This window comes from Schistocerca gregaria, chromosome 4, assembly GCF_023897955.1.
Source record: "Schistocerca gregaria isolate iqSchGreg1 chromosome 4, iqSchGreg1.2, whole genome shotgun sequence".
Lineage (NCBI taxonomy): Eukaryota > Metazoa > Arthropoda > Insecta > Orthoptera > Acrididae > Schistocerca > Schistocerca gregaria.
The window spans coordinates 249519576-249542914 of NC_064923.1; positions in this window are offsets into that span (position 1 = coordinate 249519576).

The following is a 23339-nucleotide window of genomic DNA, read 5'->3' on the forward strand; positions in this document are numbered from 1 at the left end:
ATGAGTTCATTGGTGTGATTGGATTTGGGCTGCAATAAAACATCAAATTATTACAAAATTAAGAAATTTTCAAATATCACCATCTTTCATCATATAGCAAAAGTCTCCATTGCAGAAGATAGACTCCTCTGATTATGCTGGCTCACTGCTTGCTGCTTTCTGTTTCTCTGGAAAACCCATTTATTATTCGTCACTGACTGCTTCCTTTTCGACACCTTTGGCTCTCTGTCAAAGCTCCCGCCCTCATTTCCCACATCAGCCCACCTCACACAACCAACACTTATGAATTCACACCTCAGCATTTTAATGTGGCTGATTTCACTCTATGGATTTCATTATGCATCTTCAATTAATGTGGCATTTAGCTAGCTAAATAAGTTTGTTCAGTAGCACCAGTTTTCATTTACTTTAAATTATCCTAGATTTGTGGTAGTGTATGAAGCAGCATGAGCATCACTGGATATGGCATAGCTTAACATGCATAAAGTCATAATAAATATAAAGTAAGTCAGAAAACAATAGTCTAGTTAATTAAATACCAGGGTAAACATAAGCAAGTAATCAAAAATTAAGAAAACAAAATGAAAAGTCTTTTGTGCTCTAGTGATTTTTTAAAATGTATTTAACCCTGAATATGGACTGTAATAACTTTCATCAATGAATTTGAAATTGTCCCATATATTCACTTTGTGGTATTATTTAAGACTTGAGCACGTTGTTTCTCTGCAGTTTTGCACTTTTACTTTACATGGCAGCTTAACTCTTGTGTTGATTTTCATTGTCATTTGCCCTTCAGATTCTATAGTTGATCTCTATGGCTCCAACAGCCAAGAACTGCTCCCAGTCACGTGTCAATTTGCAGCCACTGCTTCTGGGAACAATCTTGAATATTTAACTTTTGTGGTTTTTATTAATGGTTGGTATAACTGTGCAGTAAATAAATAATTCATCCTTTATGAAACATGTAGGGTAATTCATTTGGTGTGTTAAGACAGTTTTTGTAATACACTAATTATTAAAATGATGTAGTCAACACGTTGGTGTTACTCTTTCACTGATTTATTTCTGCAGAGACATACCCAAAAATCTCATCCAGGGCTGACACAATACTGGAGGATACTTTGCTAAAACTGACACAATACTGACTCATTACTAAAACTGTCCTAATACTGATGTGAGACTAACACATGACTAATGCATATTGTGTGTGTGTGTGTGTGTGTGTGTGTGTGTGTGTGTGTGTGTGTGTGTGTGTGTGTGCGTGAGTGTCCTTTTTTCTCCCTAAGGTAAGTCTTTCCGCTCCCAGGATTGGAATGACTCCTTACCCTCTCCCTTAAAACCCACATCCTTTCGTTTTTCCCTCTCCTTCCCTCTTTCCTGGCGAAGCAACCGTTGGTTGCAAAAGCTTGCATTTTGTGTGTATGTTTGTGTGTCTATCGACCTGCCAGCGCTTTTGTTTGGTAAGTCACATCATCTTTGTATTTTATTGTGCCTGTCTACCAGTGCTTTCCTGCTTGGTAAGTCTTGGAATCTTTGTTTTTAATATACTGTCTGCCTGTGTCCATTCATGCGAATGGACAGTTTGTTGCTGGTCATTCCCACATAGAAAGCGTCACAGTGTAGGCAGGTCAGTTGGTAAATCACGTGGGTGCTTTCACACGTGGCTCTTCCTTTGATCGTGTACACCTTCCGGGTTACAGGACTGGAGTAGGTGGTGGTGGGAGGGTGCATAGGATAGGTTTTACACCCTTGTAACCGCCCCCTTGTAACTGTCGGTTGCGCAAGCTAGAAATTCTGTGTGTGTCTGTTTGTGTGTTTTATTTATTGTGCCTATCTACCGGAGCTTTCCTGCTTGGTAAGTCTTGGAATCTTTGTTTTTAAAAACAAAGATTCCAAGACTTACCAAGCGGGAAAGTGCCGGGAGATAGGCACAACAAAAAAACACACACACAAAATTTAGAGCTTTCGCAACCGGCGATTGCTTTGTCAGGAAAGAGGAAAGGAGAGGGAAGATGAAAGGATGTGGGTTTTAAGGGAGAGGGTAAGGAGTCATTCCAATCCCGGGAGTGGAAAGACTTACCTTAGGGAGAAAAAAGGATAGGTATACATTTGCACACACACACACACACACACACACACACACGCACACATATCGATCCACACACAAAGTTCAAGCTTTCGCAACCAACGGTTGCTTCTTCAGGAAGGAGGGAAGGAGAGAGAAAGACGAAAGGATGTGGGTTTTAAGGAAGAGGGTAAGGAGTCATTCCAATCCCGGGAGCAGAAAGACTTACCTTAAGGGGGAAAAAGGACAGGTATACACTCGCACACACACACATATCCATCCGCACATACACAGACATAAGTAGACATTTGTTAAGGCAAAGAGTTTGGGCAGAGATGTCAGTCGAGGCGTAAGTACATTGGCAAAGATGTTGTTGAAAGACAGGTGAGGTATGAGTGGTGGCAAATTGAAATTAGCGGAGGTTGAGGCCTGGCGGATAACGAGAAGAGAGGATATACTGAAGGGCAAGTTCCCATCTCCGGAGTTCTGACAGGTTGGTGTTAGTGGGAAGTATCCAGATAACCCGGACGGTGTAACACTGTGCCAAGGCATGTTTAGCCACAGGGTGATCCTCATTACCAACAAACACTGTCTACCTGTGTCCATTCATGCGAATGGACAGTTTGTTGCTGGTCATTCCCACATAGAAAGCTTCACAGTGTAGGCAGGTCAGTTGGTAAATCACGTGGGTGCTTTCACATGTGGCTCTGCCTTTGATCGTGCACACCTTCCGGGTCACAGGACTGGAGTAGGTGGTGGTGGGAGGGTGCATGGGACAGGTTTTACACTGGGGATGGTTACAAGGGTAGGAGCCAGAGGGTAGGAAAGGTGGTTTGGGGATTTCATAGGGATGAACTAAGAGGTTACGAAGGTTAGGTGGATGGTGGAAAGACACTCTTGGTTGAGTGGGGAGGATTTCGTGAAGGATGGATCTCATTTCAGGGCAGGATTTGAGGAAGTCATATCCCTGCTGGAGAGCCACATTCAGAGTCTGATGCAGTCCTGGAAAGTATCCTGTCACAAGTAGGGCACTTTTGTGGTTCTTCTGTGGGAGGTTCTGGGTTTGAGGGGATGAGGAAGTGGCTCTGGTTATTTGCTTCTGTACCAGGTCGGGAGGGTAGTTGCAGGATGCGAAAGCTGTTTTCAGGTTGTTGGTGTAATGGTTCAGGGATTCCTGACTGGAGCAGATTCGTTTGCCACGAAGACCTAGGCTGTAGGGAAGGGACCGTTTGATGTGGTATGGGTGGCAGCTGTCATAATGGAGGTACTGTTGCTTGTTGGTGGGTTTGATGTGGACGGACGAGTGAAGCTGGCCATTGGACAGGTGGAGGTGAACGTCAAGGAAAGTGGCATGGGATTTGGAGTAGGACCAGGTGAATCTGATGGAACCAAAGGAGTTGAGGTTGGAGAGGAAATTCTGGAGTTCTTCTTCACAGAGACTCCAGATCATGAAGATGTCATCAAGAAATCTGTACCAAACTTTGGGTTGGCATGCTTGGGTAACCAAGAACACTTCCTCTGAGCTTCCCACGAATAGGTTGGCGTATGAGCAGGGCCATCCTGGTACCCATGGCGGTTCCCTTTAATTGTTGGTATGTCTGGCCCTCAAAAGTGAAGAAGTTGTGGGTCAGGATGAAGCTGGCTAAGGTAATGAGGAAAGAGGTTTTAGGTAGGGTGGCAGGTGATCGGCGTAAAAGGAAATGCTCCATCACAGCGAGGTCCTGGACGTGCGGAATATTTGTGCATAAGGAAGTGGCATCAATGGTTACAAGGATAGTTTCTGGGGGTAACAGACTGGGTAAGGATTCCAGGCATTCAAGAAAGTGGTTGGTGTCTTTGATGAAGGATGGGAGATTGCATGTAATGGGTTGAAGGTGTTGATCTACGTAGGCAGAGATATGTTCTGTGGGGGCTTGGTAACCAGCTACAATGGGACGGCCGGGATGATTGGGTTTGTGAATTTCTTCCTAAAATTTGTATGTTTGTGTTTGTTTGTGTATCTATCGACCTGCCAGGGCTTTTGTTTGGTATTATAAATGCCTTGTGCATGTCATTCCTCCACTCCATGAAATCACACGCACAACCAAAACTTGTGTTTGCAGCGGCAATATTCATTGTTCCACTTCTTCTTACTTTCTCTCTGATATTTTGGTTTTCTGTGAAAGAATACACAGTGCCTATTACCAATATATAGGTTGGAGCACAGCTACAGAAAAAATATAAAGAATTCTGATAACCTGAAATGCACTGTCACGTTTTATAGTTTCTAGTCTTATAGTTTTATAGTTTCTAATATTACGCAATTAAAAGCAAAACGTCTGAAACAGTTGTATCATTAAATGGTAAAAGTGTATGATTAAATAATTGGTGTTTAAATCATTGGTGTTTTAGATAGCATAACTTATTCATATACTTAGGTTCATAGTATTACTACTTTTTGTTCTAGCATTGGGGATGCTTGCCATATATATGAAGACAAGGTTTACAAGATAATGTGCTAACCATACATGTTATTAATTAGAATTGATTTGATTGTTTTGTCAGTTCATTGAGTAGTTCTTATAATATTACACTAGCAAATTGTTTTCTTATCCTCCTTCCAACTTTAAGTTGGCTGTTCATTAACCTAGGCTAGTAAACTGACCAGTGATAATTACATGTAATTTCATCTTCACAGTATTAGATGTTCTTTTTACTATGAAATTTTGTTTCTGCAATGATATGGAAGAACATTCTTAGTGTGTATCTACATATGGTTTAACGTATTTTGGGTTTGTAATAAAATCCTTCTGTAAATTGATCAGATTTGAATATGTATTATATGAATATTAATTTCATCATAAGTTAATTAGATTTCATAAATACAGTAAGCAAGCATGTGTAGAATTGCATGTAGAGATCACATGATGGTACCACAATCTCTGAAATGTAAGGAATGGTACACTGAATTGTGTAGTTCCATTCTGCTATGTTACAACCGTCAGGACTGAAGAGTGAGGACTGTTGAAATATGACTCTAGTATAATTCCCAGTTATGGTATTATGCAATTAATCACCACAAATCAGGCTCTGAATAGCTGCTAAGTTGTCAAATTCTGATACAAGCCATGATGATGTATTCCATTGTCTGTGTACTCTCTTACTTGTCATAATATGGATAATTATACACTTCATTATTTGCCCAGTGGAGTTTAGCGCCCATCACTTGTAGCTGTTTGCCTACTTTGTTTCTTCATTTCTTGACCTCAGTGTCGACGCACTGGCTGAAAAAATAGGTAGTGGACATGCAGTACTGTCCACTGTAAATGATGTAGACAGCAGGTGCACAGTTGCATTTCACAGTCTTTTACTTTCACTTTTCACAACCCCCCAGTAATACACAGTTGTATAGGACCAGTGCACTATTGTTTAAATTTTGATAAGCCTCATTAATAGTTTTTAGGTGAACATCCACATACTGCTACAATAGTTTACTATTGAACATTTACAAGCAGTAACAACCTAACCACAACATTTTCAGTTCTTGAAGAGCAGAAAGGTACACATGGAGCAGACACTGTCATTGTTTTTACACATGGCCTAATTGTTTAACACATATTCCACAGTTAAGTTGAAGCATTGTTGTTGATCTAACTAACACAGGTTTCTTGTCTGAAATTCTGCCATGGGCTGACTGTCTCAGGACCAAAAATCAGGCCCTTGTATGTCCTCACAATGACCAATACTGAAACTACCCATTGTTTGAAGTTAAATTTACAGAAATTATGTTTAAAACTTAACTCATTAAATTAACTGAATACATTGAAAAATTCCATCTTTTTAACAGTTTCTTTTACTACAAGAGTTAGGCCGAATTATTTGTTTAAATCATGAAATTAACAAAAGTAATTACATAAACAATACTTTTGTCAAAATTATGAATTACTTTGGAATTAATTAAAGACTGTCTTTGCTAACATGTTTCTGACTCAAACCAAATAGATACTTTAAGAATACTAACGTTTCATCTTCCAAATGTTTACAATTATTTATACATCAACAATAGAATTTAAGTTATGAAACAATTACTGATTTCACCCTATAACAAAAGATACTAACTAGGCATAATCAAAATAAATTAGAAAATCAATTACATATGTAAAACTAAGCACAAAATTAGATCAGGTGTTATATTCCTTAAAACTGAGGACCAATCTTTCTCTTTTACGAAAATGCAGATTATATTCAAGTATGTTAATGGTATTTATTTAAAATTGAAAAAATGAATTTAAGTTGGCAGATGGCGAAACAAGAGGGGAAGTAAGAAATATCTCAGCTTGCTTCGTCACACACTGTGTAAATGCTGATGAGGGGAGCCAGTTTCCCCTGGATATAAATAGCAGGGATGGCTAGGGGACAAATGTAAGGATGTAGGGGCACATATCACTACGGGTAAAATAGAAACTGCCTACAGGAAAATTAAAGAGACCTTTGGAGAAAAGAGAACCACTTGCATGAATATCAAGAGCTCAGATGGAAACCCAGTTCTAAGCAAAGAAGGGAAAGCAGAAAGGTGGAAGGAATATATAGAGGGTCTATACAAGGGCGATGTTCTTGAGACCAATATTACAGAAATGGAAGAGAATGCAGATGAAGATGAAATAGGAGAGATCATACCGCATGAAGAATTTGACAGAGCACTGAAAGACCTGAGTTGAAACAAGGCCCCGGGAGTAGACAATATTCCATTAGAACTACTGACAGCCTTGGGAGAGCCAGACCTAACAAAACTCTACCATCTGGTGAGCAAGATGTATGAGACAGGCGAAATACCTTCAGACTTCAAGGAGAATATAATAATTCCAATCCCAAAGAAAACAGGTGTTGACAGAGGTGAAAATTACCAAACTATCAGTTTAATAAGCCATTGATGCAAAATACGAACATGAATTCTTTACAGACAAATGGAAAAACTGACAGAAACCAACCTCAGGGATGATCAGTTTGGATTTGATAGAAATGTTGCTATACTGACATGCGGCTATACTGACCCTACTTAGAAAATAGATTAAGGAAAGGCAAACCTACATGTCTAGAATTTGTAGAATTAGATAAACTTTTTGACAATGTTGGCTGGAATACTCTCTATCAAATTCTGAAGGTGACAGGGGTAAAATACAGGGAGCGAAAGACTATTTATAATTTGTACAGAAAGCAGGCGGCAGTTATAAGAGTCGAGGGGCACGAAAGGGAAGCAATGGTTAGGAAGGGAGTGAGACAGGGTTGTAGCCTATCCCCAATTTTATTCAACCTGTATGTTGAGCAAGCAGTAAAGGAAACAAAAGAAAAATTCAAAGTAGGAATTAAAATCCATGCAGAAGAATTAAAAACTTTATGGTTCGCCGATGACATTGTAATTCTTTCAGAGACAGAAAAGGACCTGGAAGAGCATCTGAACGGAATGGACAGTGTCTTGAAAGGAGGATATAAGATGAACATCAACAAAAGCAAAATGAGGATAATGGAATGTAGTTGAATTAAATCAGGTGATGCTGTGGGAATTAGTTTAGGAAATGAGACACATTCTGAGGCATCAAGGTATCACCAATTTAGTATTGGAGGGCAGCATGGAGGGTAAAAATCGTAGAGGGAGACCAAGAGATGAATACACTGAACAGATTCAGAAGGATGTAGGTTGCAGTAGGTACTAGGAGATGAAGAAGCTTGCACAGGATAGAGTAGCATGGAGAGCTGCATCAAACCAGTCTCTGGACTGAAGACCACAACAACAACAACAATAAATAGGCACTGTGTCCTTCCTTCATATAATGAGTGACCATGTTAATTAGCAGGACTACACGCCATACAAATATTCCTTCATATTTATTTTATTTATTTCTTTATTTTCTAGCTGTACCTGGCCACACATTTTTCTAGCTCAGTCATGTTGAATGGAAAAGAAAGAAAAGAGAAAGCACAGTTTCTAATATGTATTGGAATTGGTTGTGTGTCCTAATACCCTCCCGCCCCTCCTCCCCCCGCCATCCCTGTCCATCTCCAAGTCTCCCTCTCTTCATCCATTTTCTCTTTCTCCCCTGTATCCATCATCTCCTCCCCCCTTTCTCTGCCCATCTTTTTCTCGCCCTTTCTCCATATTCTAGTGGCCACTCTCTCTCACCCTCTCTCTGTCCATCACCTTCCCCCCCCCCCCTTTTATGCCTATCTTGTCTTCCCCACTCTCCCTCCATTTCCTCTTGCTCGCCTCTCTCTCCCCCTCTCTCTGTGCATCCCCCCTTCCTTCCTTTCTATGTCCATCTTCTCCTCCCCCTCTCTCCATTTCCTTCTGCCCCCTCTCTTTGTCCATCTCCTTCTTTCCACTTTCAGCGCGCATTTCTTCCCATCTCTCAGTCCATCTCCATCTTCTCTTCCCCTCTCTTTCTGACTTTGAGCCTTATTTGTTGTTATTGCAAATTCAGATGTGTGTGTATATATCTTCCACATGGGAAAAATATATTAAAAACAAAGATTCCAAGACTTACCAAGCGGGAAAGCGCCGGCAGACAGGCACAATGAACAAAACACACAAACACACACACAGAATTACTAGCTTTCACAACCAATGGTTGCTTCTTCAGAAAGGAGAGGGAAAGACGAAAGGAAGTGGGTTTTAAGGGAGAGGGTAAGGAGTCAAGGAGTCATTCCAATCCCGGGAGCGGAAAGACTTCCCTTGGGGGGAAAAAGGGACAGGTGTACACTCGTACACACACACACACACACATATCCAACCGCACATACACAGACACAAGCAGACATATTTAAAGGCAAAGAGTAAGGGCAGAGATGTCAGTCAAGGCGGAAGTACAGAGGTAAAGAGGTTGTTGAAAGACAGGTGAGGTATGAGCGGCAGCTACTTGAAATTAGCGGAGGTTGAGGCCTGGCGGATATCGAGAAGAGAGGATATACTGAAGAGCGAGTTCCCATCTCCGGAGTTCAGATAGGTTGGTGTTGGTGGGAAGTATCCAGATAACTCGAACAGTGTAACACTGTGCCAAGATGTGCTGGCCGTGCACCAAGGCATGTTTAGCCACAGGGTGATCCTCATTACCAACAAACATCTGTTTTTTATTTTGTCCCCCAAAAACATCTCATATATTCACTGTGTTCCTTCTTCTTCTGTTCTCTCAACTTCTTTTCTCTTTCCTTCTCTTTACGCATTTGCTGAAATTCCTGTTTTATGATTTTTTTCTCTGTATTTTTCCTAGTCTGTCATGTGTTCTGTGGAGACATTGTTCCTTGAGGTCTTTCAGGGTTTCCTTTACCCAGTTGGTTTTCAGTTAATTAGTTGTCACTATGTTAAAAATTTTCTTGGTCAGTCTGTTTTCGGTCATCCAATTTATGTGTGCATAGGACTTTGCCCTTCTTTTCATGATGTTGTGAGTAATCATCTGTGTCTGTTTGTAAAATTCTTTTGTTGGTCTCTTTATCCATATCCCCTCTTTCTGAACTGGCCTGTAGATCTTTCTCAGTATTTTGATCTCTTGTTTTTCTAGCTGACTGATTTTTGTTCTTTCCTTGATTACTGTTGGTTCTGATGACCTCTGGTAAGACTGCTGTATGTAATGTCTTAATCTGGCATTGATGGAATTACTTCTTTTGTTTCAATGGTTCCTTGTAAGTCTGCTTCAACTTTCTGCTTGTGTTATCTTTTTTCCATGCTTCATTACCAGCAGGTCTGTGAATTTTGTGGCCATGTACTGTGCTTTTTGATAGGTGATTTATAGTCCTGTTTTGGCTGAGGTTTTGTGTAGTCTCTTTAGAGCTTCCTTTACTTCTTTTCTGTTATTTGTTATATGGCTATATCATTGGCAAAGGCCAGAAATTTTATGTTGACTGTTCTACCCTTGCGTCTCCCCGTCTTTACCCGATTGACTCCTTTGTACCATGTCATGATTATTTTCTCAAAAATTGAGTTAAATAGAATGGGTGACAGGCTATCTCCTTGTCTCATTCCTGTCTTGATCTTAAATGGTTCTGAGATCTCGCTGATAAACTTCACTTTGGATGTTGTATTTGTTAATGTTTCCTGGATTAGCTTTCTAGTCTTGTTGTTCACCTTCTTTTCTTCCAAAGTGTTCAAGATTGTTTCTTTGTCTATAGGGTCATAGGCCTTCTCAAAGTCAACAAATGTTATTTTGCTGTTCCTGGACTTTCTTGTTGTTAATGTTGTTTTAAGGCAACAGATCTGTTCACTGCATTATCTTCCCTTTCTGAACCCTCCTTGGAATTCTCCTGTCTGTGGATCTATTTGGGGTTCTAACCAATGTAACAGGGCTTTGTATAGAATTTTGTATGTCACAGGCAGTAGTGAAGTTCCTCTGTAGTTATTAGGGTCATGAACCAAACAAAATCCAATGTAAGAGTGAAAAGTGACAATGAGTGTGGTTTTTTTCCCACTGAACAACACATGTTATACAACTTCTAGATGTTGCAATGTTTAGACAATTGAAACATCCTTGGCAAAAGGTCCTGGGAAACTGGAAGAGCAGAACTAACAATAAATGTTCAGGAATTAACAAGAAATACTTTTCTTGAATTTTGAAACAACCCCTTGACATACCATCAACCATGGAGAAAACTATTTGTTTGTGTTCCAAGAAGACTGGCATTTATCTTTTCAATAAGGACCAAGTACTTGAATTATTGCCATGTAAACAAAATGGGGAAGGCAGCTCTGTTAATGACAGCATGGTTGATTTGTTAAGAATCAAAGATGGCCTGATGATAATTTGCCCAAACCAGATAGAAAAAGAAACTAAATGTGCAACCTGGTAGGAGTGTCCATATACATGATTAGGCAAATTTAGTGGATGAGTAAAAAGATGAAGATAAAGATAGTGATGGTGACAGTAACAGTGACCACAGGTTTGAAGAAAGAAGAAACCACATCTAATCAGAATACAGAAGAACAGTCTCTTGATCGAGTGTTACATATTGGAGAATGGGTCAAAGGGAAATATGAGAGCCATAAGGGAGGTTCAAAATCTTTTATTGAGAGAATTACCAAAGTTTTGCATGAAGAAAAAACATTAGTGGCATCATTTTTAGACAAATTTCCACAGACATAGTGTGTATGTTTTCCCAAATATGGAAGATACTTCAAGTGATGCAAGTTTGGAAGAACCATTAATAATATGAGGCATACATGTGTTTAAATGACTGTTTATATTCTACAGATTAATTTGTATTTCCAAAAACCATTTTTGTGTTCCTATTGCCGTAATGCCTGTTGCGGTAGGGTTCTGTGTTTATACTTATGACAGTCCCTATTGACCCCATTGATCGGGTGAATAGGGACACCTTTTAATTGCTAATTAATACAAATTGTATTAAGCAATTTAAAATATACTTGGTTTCTAGGATGAGTAACAATACTATCTTCCACTTGAGGGATGAAAAATTCTGTTGTAGTTTATATTTCTGGATTTATTATTTAAATGTCTTAAAATCTGTTGCTGTTCATTCCCGTTTAAGGCAGTAACACTTTCACTTGATTTGTGGGGATTTTGCTGGTGGTTTCCTCCAGATCTCCCCAGAAATCTTCTATCATCTGTGCATTTTTCTTGTTGTAGTTATCTGTTAGGGCATGTGCATTGATTAATGTATAGTCTTTGTTTTCAGATTTTATTGTGAGTGTTGATATTTTTTCTGATTTTGAAGCAAAATTTAATACAGAGTTCCGTACCAATTCATGTACTACAAATCCTGTTCCAAAGAGTTTGAGATTTCTGTAGTTTTCTGAGTCAAAGAGTTTCTCATCTGAGAATCATGTTTCCTGTACTGCCAGAATTTTGATACATTTCTTTTACAACTGTTTGAATTTACCTGGTTTCAGTGGTGTGTACATGTTGAGTTTTCCCATCTAAAATGTTCTCTTGGTCTTGAAGGTTTTTGAGAAGCTGCGATTCTTCTCTTTTGGGGTGCCTGATCCATGGGAGCCCAATGACAAGATTTGTCACTCAGTCTTACTGACTGGAACCCAGGGCAGTGGATTCTTTCCCGTTGTTCTGTTATTATTACTGGTTTGTGTTTGCCTGTTACACTTGATCAGTCAATACAGGAATGGTTGATGCTTGTTGTGCATGACACAGGAGTTATCATTGAGTTATTATTTTAAAAAGAAAGCTTTCTCTATGTTGTGTGGCTCTCTTTAGTGGTAATTGGAAAATAAATTTTGATAAGAGGAAATTAACTTGAGTGCTATTAATTAAAAGAAGCATCCATGTAAAAAAAAGTTTAAATTATCACATGGCACAGATAAATTTACCACTAACAGATGAAAAATTAATAATTCAAGATTTTGTCCAACCAGCTTTGATACTGTGGAGTGGACTTACCATGCACATTGTTTGTTGGCTGTATGCTGATCATTAATACACTCCTGGAAATGGAAAAAAGAACACATTGACACCAGTGTGTCAGACCCACCATACTTGCTCCGGACACTGCGAGAGGGCTGTACAAGCAATGATCCCACGCACGGAACAGCGGACACACCAGGAACCGCGGTGTTGGCCGTCGAATGGCGCTAGCTGCGCAGCATTTCTGCACCGCCGCCGTCAGTGTCAGCCAGTTTGCCGTGGCATACGGAGCTCCATCGCAGTCTTTAACACTGGTAGCATGCCGCGACAGCGTGGACGTGAACCATATGTGCAGTTGACGGACTTTGAGCGAGGGCACATAGTGGGCATGTGGGAGGCCGAGTGGACGTACCGCCGAATTGCTCAACACGTGGGGCGTGAGGTCTCCACAGTACATCGATGTTGTCGCCAGTGGTCGGCGAAAGGTGCACGTGCCCGTCGACCTGGGACCGGACCGCAGCGACGCACAGATGCACGCCAAGACCGTAGGATCCTATGCAGTGCCGTAGGGGTCCGCACCGCCACTTCCCAGCAAATTAGGGACACTGTTGCTCCTGGGGTATCGGCGAGGACCATTCGCAACCGTATCCATGAAGCTGGGCTACGGTCCCGCACACCGTTAGGCCGTCTTCCGCTCACGCCCCAACATCGTGCAGCCCGCCTCCAGTGGTGTCGCGACAGGCGTGAATGGAGGGACGAATGGAGACGTGTCGTCTTCAGCGATGAGAGTCGCTTCTGCCTTGGTGCCAATGATGGTCATATGCGTGTTGGCGCCGTGCAGGTGAGCGCCACAATCAGGACTGCATACGACCGAGGCACACAGGGCCAACACCCGGCATCATGGTGTGGGGAGTGATCTCCTACACTGGCCGTACACCTCTGGTGATCGTCGAGGGGACACTGAATAGTGCATGGTACATCCAAACCGTCATCGAACCCATCGTTCTACCATTCCTAGACCGGCAAGGGAACTTGCTGTTCCAACAGGACAATGCACGTCCGCATGTATCCCGTGCCACCCAACGTGCTCTAGAAGGTGTAAGTCAACTACCCTGGCCAGCAAGATCTCCAGATCTGTCCCCCATTGAGCATGTTTGGGACTGGATGAAGCGTCGTCTCACGCGGTCTGCACGTCCAGCACGAACGCTGGTCCAACTGAGGCGCCAGGTGGAAATGGCATGGCAAGCCGTTCCACAGGACTACATCCAGCATCTCTACGATCGTCTCCATGGGAGAATAGCAGCCTGCATTGTTGCGAAAGGTGGATATACACTGTACTAGTGCTGACATTGTGCATGCTCTGTTGCCTGTGTCTATGTGCCTGTGGTTCTGTCAGTGTGATCATGTGATGTATCTGACCCCAGGAATGTGTCAATAAAGTTTCCCCTTCCTGAGGCAATGAATTTGCGGTGTTCTTATTTCAATTTCCAGGAGTGTATTATGTGTTATGCACAGATGTGCTGTCTGGAAATTGCATTTACAGATCAGCTTAATAGATCTCAGGGATGCATGAGTGGTTGCTACAAATTCGAACATCAGTGATGTTTGGCAGTGGCCAGCAAGTGATATGTCAGCAGTCTTGCAGTTCTCCTAGCTGAAGCATAGAAAAGTTGGCAAGCAGGTTAAATGTTGTTGAAATGAAACATCGGCAAACAATAACAATTATTCATATATTGACAATACTTTTACATAGATAAATACATTATACACCTTGAAAATATCCTTCAGATACAACTGCCTGTTGCAAAATCATTCGAGAGAGTGATCATGAAGAGAGAGCGATCCACGAGAGTGCAGACATCAATAGAGGAAGGGTATCGAGAGAGAGCCAGATGCTGCTCATGTTTATATACAAGTAGGCAACTGAAGGTAACGTTACTATCATTTTTTCTCGGTCTCTTCCTGTTCTGGAAGCCTCTTATGTGGAAAAATGTTCAAACACACTGTTTTAAGATGGTTCCCAGTCTGAATAACTACAACAAACATGTCTCAGCACTGTCTGTTACACTATTTTACACAGTTATATGAGTGTTTTTGAGCAGGCATTCATTAAATGTCTCTGGTAACACAGTTTATTCTTCACCCTGTAGAGCCACATCATGTGTAATTGCACTGTTTATGTGTTGTCAATAATAAATCATCCCAAAACTGAGACTTTAGCAAAATTAGTCACAGTTTGTGCCTGCCTTAAAAGCTGCACATCACTATGCTGCACTTCACTATACTGCTTGTGTGTGTGTGTGTGTGTGTGTGTGTGTGTGTGTGTGTGTGTGTGTGTGTGACATTTCACACTCGCTTGAGTGCTCCATGCCCACTCAATAGTGTGGCACTATTCACATCACATGTAAACACTTTTGCATATTTCCATCTTAATTACAAGTGAATCCCTGCAACCTGAATATTAGACATTGATATACAAAATACCTAACTATTTATAAAATATAAGCACTTTAAACTAGTTTACATTGAAACTATGCCTACTCAGAAATATTGTGTTCGTATAGAATTTACTCCAGCAGTCTGGTTTAACATTCCTACTGAGTGGCTCATATATGCAAAATCATTGTCAACACATATATGAGGCCACGGCCATTCCATGTTGCCTTGTACAGGTGAAATTCAAGGCAAATGAAAACTGATTGTGGCGAACAAAGCTAGAGAGATTCCCAAAAAGAGGGAAGCTAAACCTGAAATTTGTGTTTGTGAAATTAAACATGCCTCAAGAATAACATGTGTCAAGTCCATGTCTTGCGTAGCATAATCAGTTCATCTCATGGTCTTACAGAATTATGCTTACAGGAAGGCACATGAATTGCTCTTAATACTACTTTATTACAGTGTTATCAGTGTCATTAATTGTGTTCACACAAAAATGCATATAGATGTATACAATAAACAAACATCAGGAAAAAATGAAAATGCATAGAAGTTAACTAAATGCTTACTAACAATGAGTTCAAAACTTAAATCTATTATTTACATAGATCTGTGCATGTTATTTCTGCAGCACAACTCTGGTGCCAAATATGAGAATATGCTATTCATGGAGCAAATACGCCGATAAGAAATCTCCTCATAAAACATTCTTTAAATGACTCAATGAAAGGTTCTTTAACCTTAATGAAACATTAATAGGACTCAGTAACATAACTGCATAGTCATAGAGCTGTTTGCATAAAAGATAGAAATAGCAATACACCTTAAAGTAACTATTTACAGAGTTATGTACAGTATTTATGCCAGATACTGACAATTTACTCTACTGGTAACATTTCTCAGTTCATGTATATTTTCTGTAAGCACTGAAGATGCTGTCTTTGTTCAGTTCATTAGTGACATTGTCTGAATGACACTTATTAATCTAGGAATAAATATAAAATATAAAACAAGGAAATGTAATAAATACCTTACAGCTAAACACAGGAAGTGAATACCAAGACTCTTAACAATCTCTACCTTAGACTAGTATGTACACTGTATGCACTACTGTGCTTTCTCATTAATTAGTCAAATCTGGTTTATTTCAGTCTCTGTTCTTTTTATAGTCCATGTCCTGTCTATCTTAACAAATATATGAATACAAAATCCATAAGATAACACAGATAATAATAACAAGGAAAATAATGCAAAATGCTGCACACCATTGTTTACATGTGTAAATATGAACTCTGTTCATCCTTGTACATATTTCTTGAGATCATTTTGATGATATAAGCCTTTGATCTTCCAAGAGTCTGGGTAGGCGAGCAAACAATTGTCTTCATGAGGAATGTGTACAATTTCTTATGGGGCGGTGTACAAAGTTTGCCCCTTCTTGTTCTGCCTTAGAAGTAAAGAAGATTTTGAATGTGATCTCTGACTTTATACTCTTGCACTTTGCCAATCTTCTTATCATAAGCATGCTTCCTAATCTGGTGCAGCAGCATGAATGGCATTTAGTATTCATCTGATCCATTCCTCTCTGGATAATTCACCAGCAGAATATTTTGGCAGAGAATTGACCTATTCATTCCTCTCTTGAGTATTGAAGATAATAGAAACTGGCATAAGTTGTGTCTTTGTATGGGGAAGATTGTGTACCACCTGCTTGAATGGTGAAACAAATTCCACCCATTTGGTTTGTTTTTTCATTATGTATATGTTCGAATGAATCTATTGAATTCCTGTAAAATCCTTACCATGGGATTTGATGCAGGATGGAAATTGCTTTTTAATATCTGGTGGATACCATTTTCATTTAAGAAGTTTCTCCACATCTTGTCAGTGAAATTTGGTGCATTATAGGATAGAATAGCATCCTGCATCCTGAACCTAGGAACGAAATTTCCATGGATTCATTTCATGATGGGCACTGCTATTCTACATCTGCATCTACATCCATACTCTGCAAGCCACCTGACAGTGTGTGGCGCAGCATACCTTGAGTACCTCTATCAGTTCTCCCTTCTATTCCAGTCTCATATTGTTCGTGGAAAAAAAGATTGTTGGTATGCCTCTGTGTGGGCTCTAATCTCTCTGATTTTATCCTCACGGTCTCTTCGTGATATATATGTAGGAGGGAGCAGTATACTGCTTGACTCCTTTGTGAAGGTATGCTCTCGAAACTTCAACAAAAGCCCATACCAAGCTACTGAGCATCTCTCTTGCAGAGTCTTCCATTGGAGTTTATCTATCATCTCTGTAACACTTTTGCGATTACTAAATGATCCTGTAATGAAGCGTGCTGCTCTCCGTTGGATCTTCTCTATCAACCATATCTGGTATGAATCCCACACTGCTGAGCAATATTCAAGCAGTGGATGAACAAGTGTTCTGTAACCTGTTTCCATTGTTTTCTGACTACATTTCCTTAGTATTCTTCCAATGAATCTCAGTCTGGCATCTGCTTTACTGACGATTAATTTTATATGGTCATTCCGTTTTAAATCACGCCCAATGCTTACTCTCAGGTAATGTACGGAATTAACTGCTTCTAGTTGCTGACTGCTATATTGTAGCTAAATTATAAAAGATATTTCTTTCTATGTATGCGCAGCACATTACACTTGTCTGCATTGAGATTCAATTGCCATTCCCTGCACCATGCGTCAATTTGTTGCAGATTATCCTGCATTTCAGTACAATTTTCCATTGTTACAAGCTCTCGATATACTACAGCATCATCTGCAAAAAGCCTCAGTGAACTTCTGATGTTTCCACAAGGTCATTTACATATATTGTGAATAGCAATGGTCCTACGACACCCCCCTGTGGCACACCTGAAATCACTCTTACTTCAGAAGACTTTTCTCTGTTGAGAATGACATGCTGCGTTCTGCTATCTAAAGACTCTTCAATTCAATCACACAATTGGTCTGATAGTCCATATGCTCTTACTTTATTCATTAAACGACTGTGAGGAACTGTGTCAAATGCTTTCATCTTTGCTGGCGGGTCTTACCAATTTAGGGTTTTGCTCTTCGGCCTTAATGTAAGCCCCAGCGTGTTTATCTCTGCCCTGGACATTGTCCTGGGGCCAAAATTGTTGGATTGAGAAACACTGTACGAGTGGCATTTGAAAAGTCCGTGCAAAAATAAAAACTACTTATGTGTTTGGGGCAAACATTTGTTATTTTTCGACATAGTCTCCTATTAGACTTATACACTTCGTCCAACGCTGTTTTAATTTGTTGATCCCTTCCAAATAATAGGAATTGTCAAAGTCTGCAAAATACCTATTAGATGGAGCAATCACCTCCTCGTTTGAATAACATCTCTGTCCCACCAGTCAGTTCTTCAAATTGGGGAACAAATAGTAGTCTGAGGGAGCCAAGTCTGGAGAATAGGGGGGATGTGAAACGAGTTTGCATCCTATGTCCATTAATTTTGCGACCACAACTGCTGAGGTGTGTGCTGGTGCATTGTCATGATGAAAAATGAGTTTTTTGCGGTCCAATCGCCAGCGCTTTTCTTGCAGCTCGGTTTTCAGACGGTCCAATAACGATGAATAATATTCACCTTTAATAGTTTTACCGTTTTCCAGATAATCGATGAAGATTATCCCTTGCAAATCCCAAAAGACAGTCGCCATAACTTTCCGGCAGAAGTATAGTAATGTATCTCTGTTTCATCCACAGTGACGATACAATGCTTAAAGTCGTGCGGATTCTTCCTGAACAGCTGCAAACCATCTTTGCAACACTTCACACGATTCCATTTTTGGTCAAGCGTGAGCAGTCGTGGAGCCCATCTTGCAGATAGCTTCTCATGTCCAAATAAATGTTTATGCAAAATAATATGTACCCGTTCATCGAGATTCCCGCAGCACTAGCAATCTCACACACCTTAACTCTTCTGTCGTCCATCACCATATCATGGATTTTATCGATGATTTCTGGAGTCGTAACCTCCACAGGGCATCCAGAATGTTCAACATCACTTGTGCCTATATGGCCATTCCGAAAATTTTGAAACCACTTGTAAACTGTTCTAATCGAAGGTGCAGAGTCACCATAATGTTTATCAAACTTCTCTTTGGTCTCCTGAGGTGTTTTGCCTTTCATAAAGCAATGTTTAACCACCACACAAAATTCTTTTTCGCCCATTTTTTGACAATCACTCGACTTCCTTGATTCACACGAATGCCAAACGCAAAGAAATAGACCAATATGGCTGAAACTTGGTGTGCTTTCTTTCCAAAGATGCTACTAACTAAACATGACCTCGATAAGCGCCGGTGGTTCCATCTCTCGGACTCTGCACGGACTTTTCAAATGCCTCTCGTATGTGGACTATTTGCTAGTCGCAAGGACGATTTGCTAATCGTAACGCCCACATGGGAAGAGCACCTGGATGTGCTAGATAGGGTGTTCAAGAAGTTCTCTGAGTTCAATGGAACAGCCAACTTACAGAAATCGAAGTTTGCCAGAGATAAATTAAAATTTCTTGGACAAACTGTTTCTCCCACGGGCATATAAAACTGATCCAGAAAAGATTGATGCAATTCCCAGCATCTGCGACTAAAAAGCAACTTAAATCTTTCCTTGGACTTTCATCATTTTTTCGCCATTTTATACCTGATCAGTCATCGAATGATCCTGATCTTTTAAATTTACTGAAAAAGAATGTGGTTTGGCGTTGGTTGAGCAAATGCCAGCAGGAGTTCGATAATATCAAACAGAGTTTGATATCAGCAAACATCTTGCATCACCCCAACGTGACTAAAGATTTCTGAATAGCAACTGATGCTTCCTGCTCCAGTTTAGGAGCGTGCCTCTTACAGGAGGAAAAGACATAAGACAAGATAACGTACAAAGTCATCAGTTTTGAAGTCATGTCCTGACTGAATGTGAAAGATTTTGCACCACTACAGAGTTAGAAGCATTAGCCGCTGTGTGGTCTTTTAGGAAATTTAATTAGTACATCCATGGTAAAGTTGCATCAACATGTAGCATGGTGGACGCTGCTACTCCAGGAATATGATTATGAGAGCGTGTATATAAGTGGAAAGGAGAACATTGCAGCAGACGCACTCTGTCGTTTATCACGAGATTTACCTGAGTATTCAGACTTAGTGGAACAAATATCCAATTTCAAAATTATGTTGATGAAAGACCCTTTACATGCCAGTATTATTTAAATATGTGGACAGAATGCAGATGAGAGGTGGACCCAAGTCAGGCGTATGCTTGCCGAGTTGTCGCACCACAAGGTGTGACATACTTTATTGACGTGCTTCTTCACACTCAACACAGGCAGCTGAAGTCATGGTGTGTCTCCACACCAGACAGGTATAATGAACATGTGATATGATACCCTAAATTGGTAAGACCTGCCAGCAAAGATGAAAGCAGTATACTCTCTAGATTCTTCTGCTAGCTGCACTAGCCAGAACGAGCAGTGCAAGTCGAATGATGACAAGTACTGTACCCGATGAAATTTCTGCAATTGTTCCTCTAAACTCTCGGATCGAGTCCTTACTGGGACTATAATCTTGTTGATTGACCTTGCGTCCAGGACAAGGCACACCCCTGCACCTACTTTGCACACCGCTAAGAGAGGGCTGCTGTCGGAGGAGAAAGATGTTTCGATGATGCCACTGACTCATCTTATTAGGCTCCTGCTTGACAGCCTCTCGGTTAGACGACGGGACGGATTAGGTTGCAGGTACAAAGGTCTTATGGGGGTGTACGTCCATACGGTATTCGTATCCTTTTATGATGCCAGGCCTTTTGGAAAAGACCTGAATGTATCTCTCCAAAAGTAAACATAAATCTTGCGTCTGTTCGTCCAACAAATACGTTGCTTCCTCGTTATTCTGAATGGAGATAGAGTTTGCGTCGTACTGCTAGCTATCCTGTTCATCTGACGCAAGGCTACGGTACCTAGGATGGTCTTGCACTCATAGCATCCTTCTATTTACGATTTTCACTTGAATACCTTCACACAGCCTGGTACACCTACCTTTTGTTTTCATTATGTTCAGAATTTTTAATTCTCCTCCAGTACACAAACGACATTGACCATGGGGAAAGTCGATAGCTGCCTCCCTATCACTCATATAGTCAATGCCTACGATACAGGACACAGTGAGACCTCTCATGACGAGGAACGTGTATCTATCGGCTTTGCCCTCCTATTTAATACCTATTTGTGCCTATATTGTAAGTCGTTGGTCTCCGGAGCCAATAGCACCTGTGATGTCCGGAATTTAAAAAAAAGGGAGGGTGGTAATTTTTTTGTTTTTTGTTTTGTTGAGTGGAAAGAAAGAAAAAAGGGTGAATAAAGGTGAAGGGAAGTGGTTCTATTTTTACTGGAATGAACTTATTGATGGACATCACAAAAATTTATTTTACCTATATTTTTTTTTTTTACTCATCGAAGAAGACAACACAACACATATAAAAGAAATCATCACACTAATATTATCCACAGAATGATCGTTTCACAAGATACTTTCTAGCTCGACTGACTCTTAAGACTGAACAAGACTCGACTGACTCTACTCTCTCTCTCGACCACAGCCTCTTCACGTCCCTCTGGACCAGAGATTTCAACTGTGATTAGCACGCCGATTATTTAATTAATCGTACAGCCGCTGGGCGAGCGCTTGGCGCGTCATTTAAATGGGGTTAAACGCACACCGCGAGAGGCGTGGGCTAGCGGTGTCTTACAGGTATCGCCACACGGCCCCCTTTACTGGTGCGTAAGTTTTTCAAACTTCGCGGCAGTACCAGATTTGAGTTGACGAACAAGGTTGTGCAGTGTTTGCACCAGCATTATACAACATTTTCAAACATATGACAAGTACATACATATATAAAGAATTATAGCCTAAAGTACAAAGTTTAAGTAAATATACATAAATTGTTGCACATTACAAAATAGCCACTTTGAAATTGATCAATGGATGATTCATTTTTTTTTTTAGAGAGATGCCTGCACCGTTGGCAGTCCTGTTATTAAAACAATAGCTGCTACCCTGTATTCACAGTTCTTATTGTGTCGACCAGTGAGCACTACGCTTTGCCTCAGTTCAGTGTGGTGCGTCGTGCGAAGCACAGTAAAAGTCACAGCACCACAACTTTGTTTACTTTACAGTTTGCACATCAGGACAATAGGTAATGAATCTGCTTACGACAAAAGAACACAAAAGGTCATACAATTTGGTTTTAAGTTGTCGATGACAACAAAGTTCATGTCAGTATTGTTGGTGTTTAAGAGTGGCTGTGCGTGCACGAGTGCAGTAATTTTGATAAAGTGGTCCATCCACCACGCACCGCGGCACTGCGTACAGCCTCGCGCTCGGGTCCGCTGTTGAGGTATAATAGGCGGTGACACGTCTGGCGGCCCCACCCCTTACGACGGACGCGACAGTACTGGTAGCCGCATCCGAAGACCGTACAACGCAGACTTCCAAGCACTTTCCAAGGTAGGGATCACTGTGATACGCATCATTGCACTTTATCGTAGAATTTGAGATTAAACTTATCACTTTGTACGGAAAACACTTTTCTATCATATTTTTACTCTTGACTGGTTGATTTCTCTTTATCAACACTATTTGATTTTTTTTACACTGTTCAGAAGGGAGGTTCGACGTCCTGTTCCTTCTGAGAACACATTTTCACAGACACTTCACTTCTGAGCAAAATTATACTTTGCATCTTTTCTCCTTTTTTTATATTAGGTGCACATAGTAAGACTGTTTTGTGTGTAGCCTTCACAAGAGGACATTTAAGTTTTGAATAGGCAAGTTCAAAATTACATAGAAAAAATGGACATGTACATATACATAAAATGATTACCTACTATAGACATGAAATTCAATATACATAATACAAATGAACTTCTTCGTAGCTAAGTTGCTACATACCCATTGAAATACTTTGCTAGTCGTGACCTGTGAAACTCTTCCAAAATTCATATTTATATAGAGAATACTAGTTGTTTACATCTTCAAAAACTTACAATTAGACATGTTTTGCTAGTTGTGTCCTGTGAAACTTTACAAAATTCAGATTTATATTGAGATTGCTAGTTGTTTACATTTACAAAATTTTACAATTAGACATGACATGACATATTTATGTACACGAAATTCAGGTTGTGCCATCTATTTCTTGCTGTGCATGTGCACTAACGGAGTACTATCTCCTTCTTTACAGAATATTGAAATCTATGGCATCTGCCATCAAGAATTCTGCAAAACTCGACGAGAGACCCTAAGTGCTGCAAATTATGAATGGACAAAATATACAAAAGAATAGTGCAAAAACCTCACTACCCCACTATCCATCGTCCAGCAGTGGGCAAGGAGGTGGGAGTAGGATCAAGATAGAAGGATTGGGTTATATTCATATTTACAAAATCTTCATCAATACAGTAGTGTTTTCACA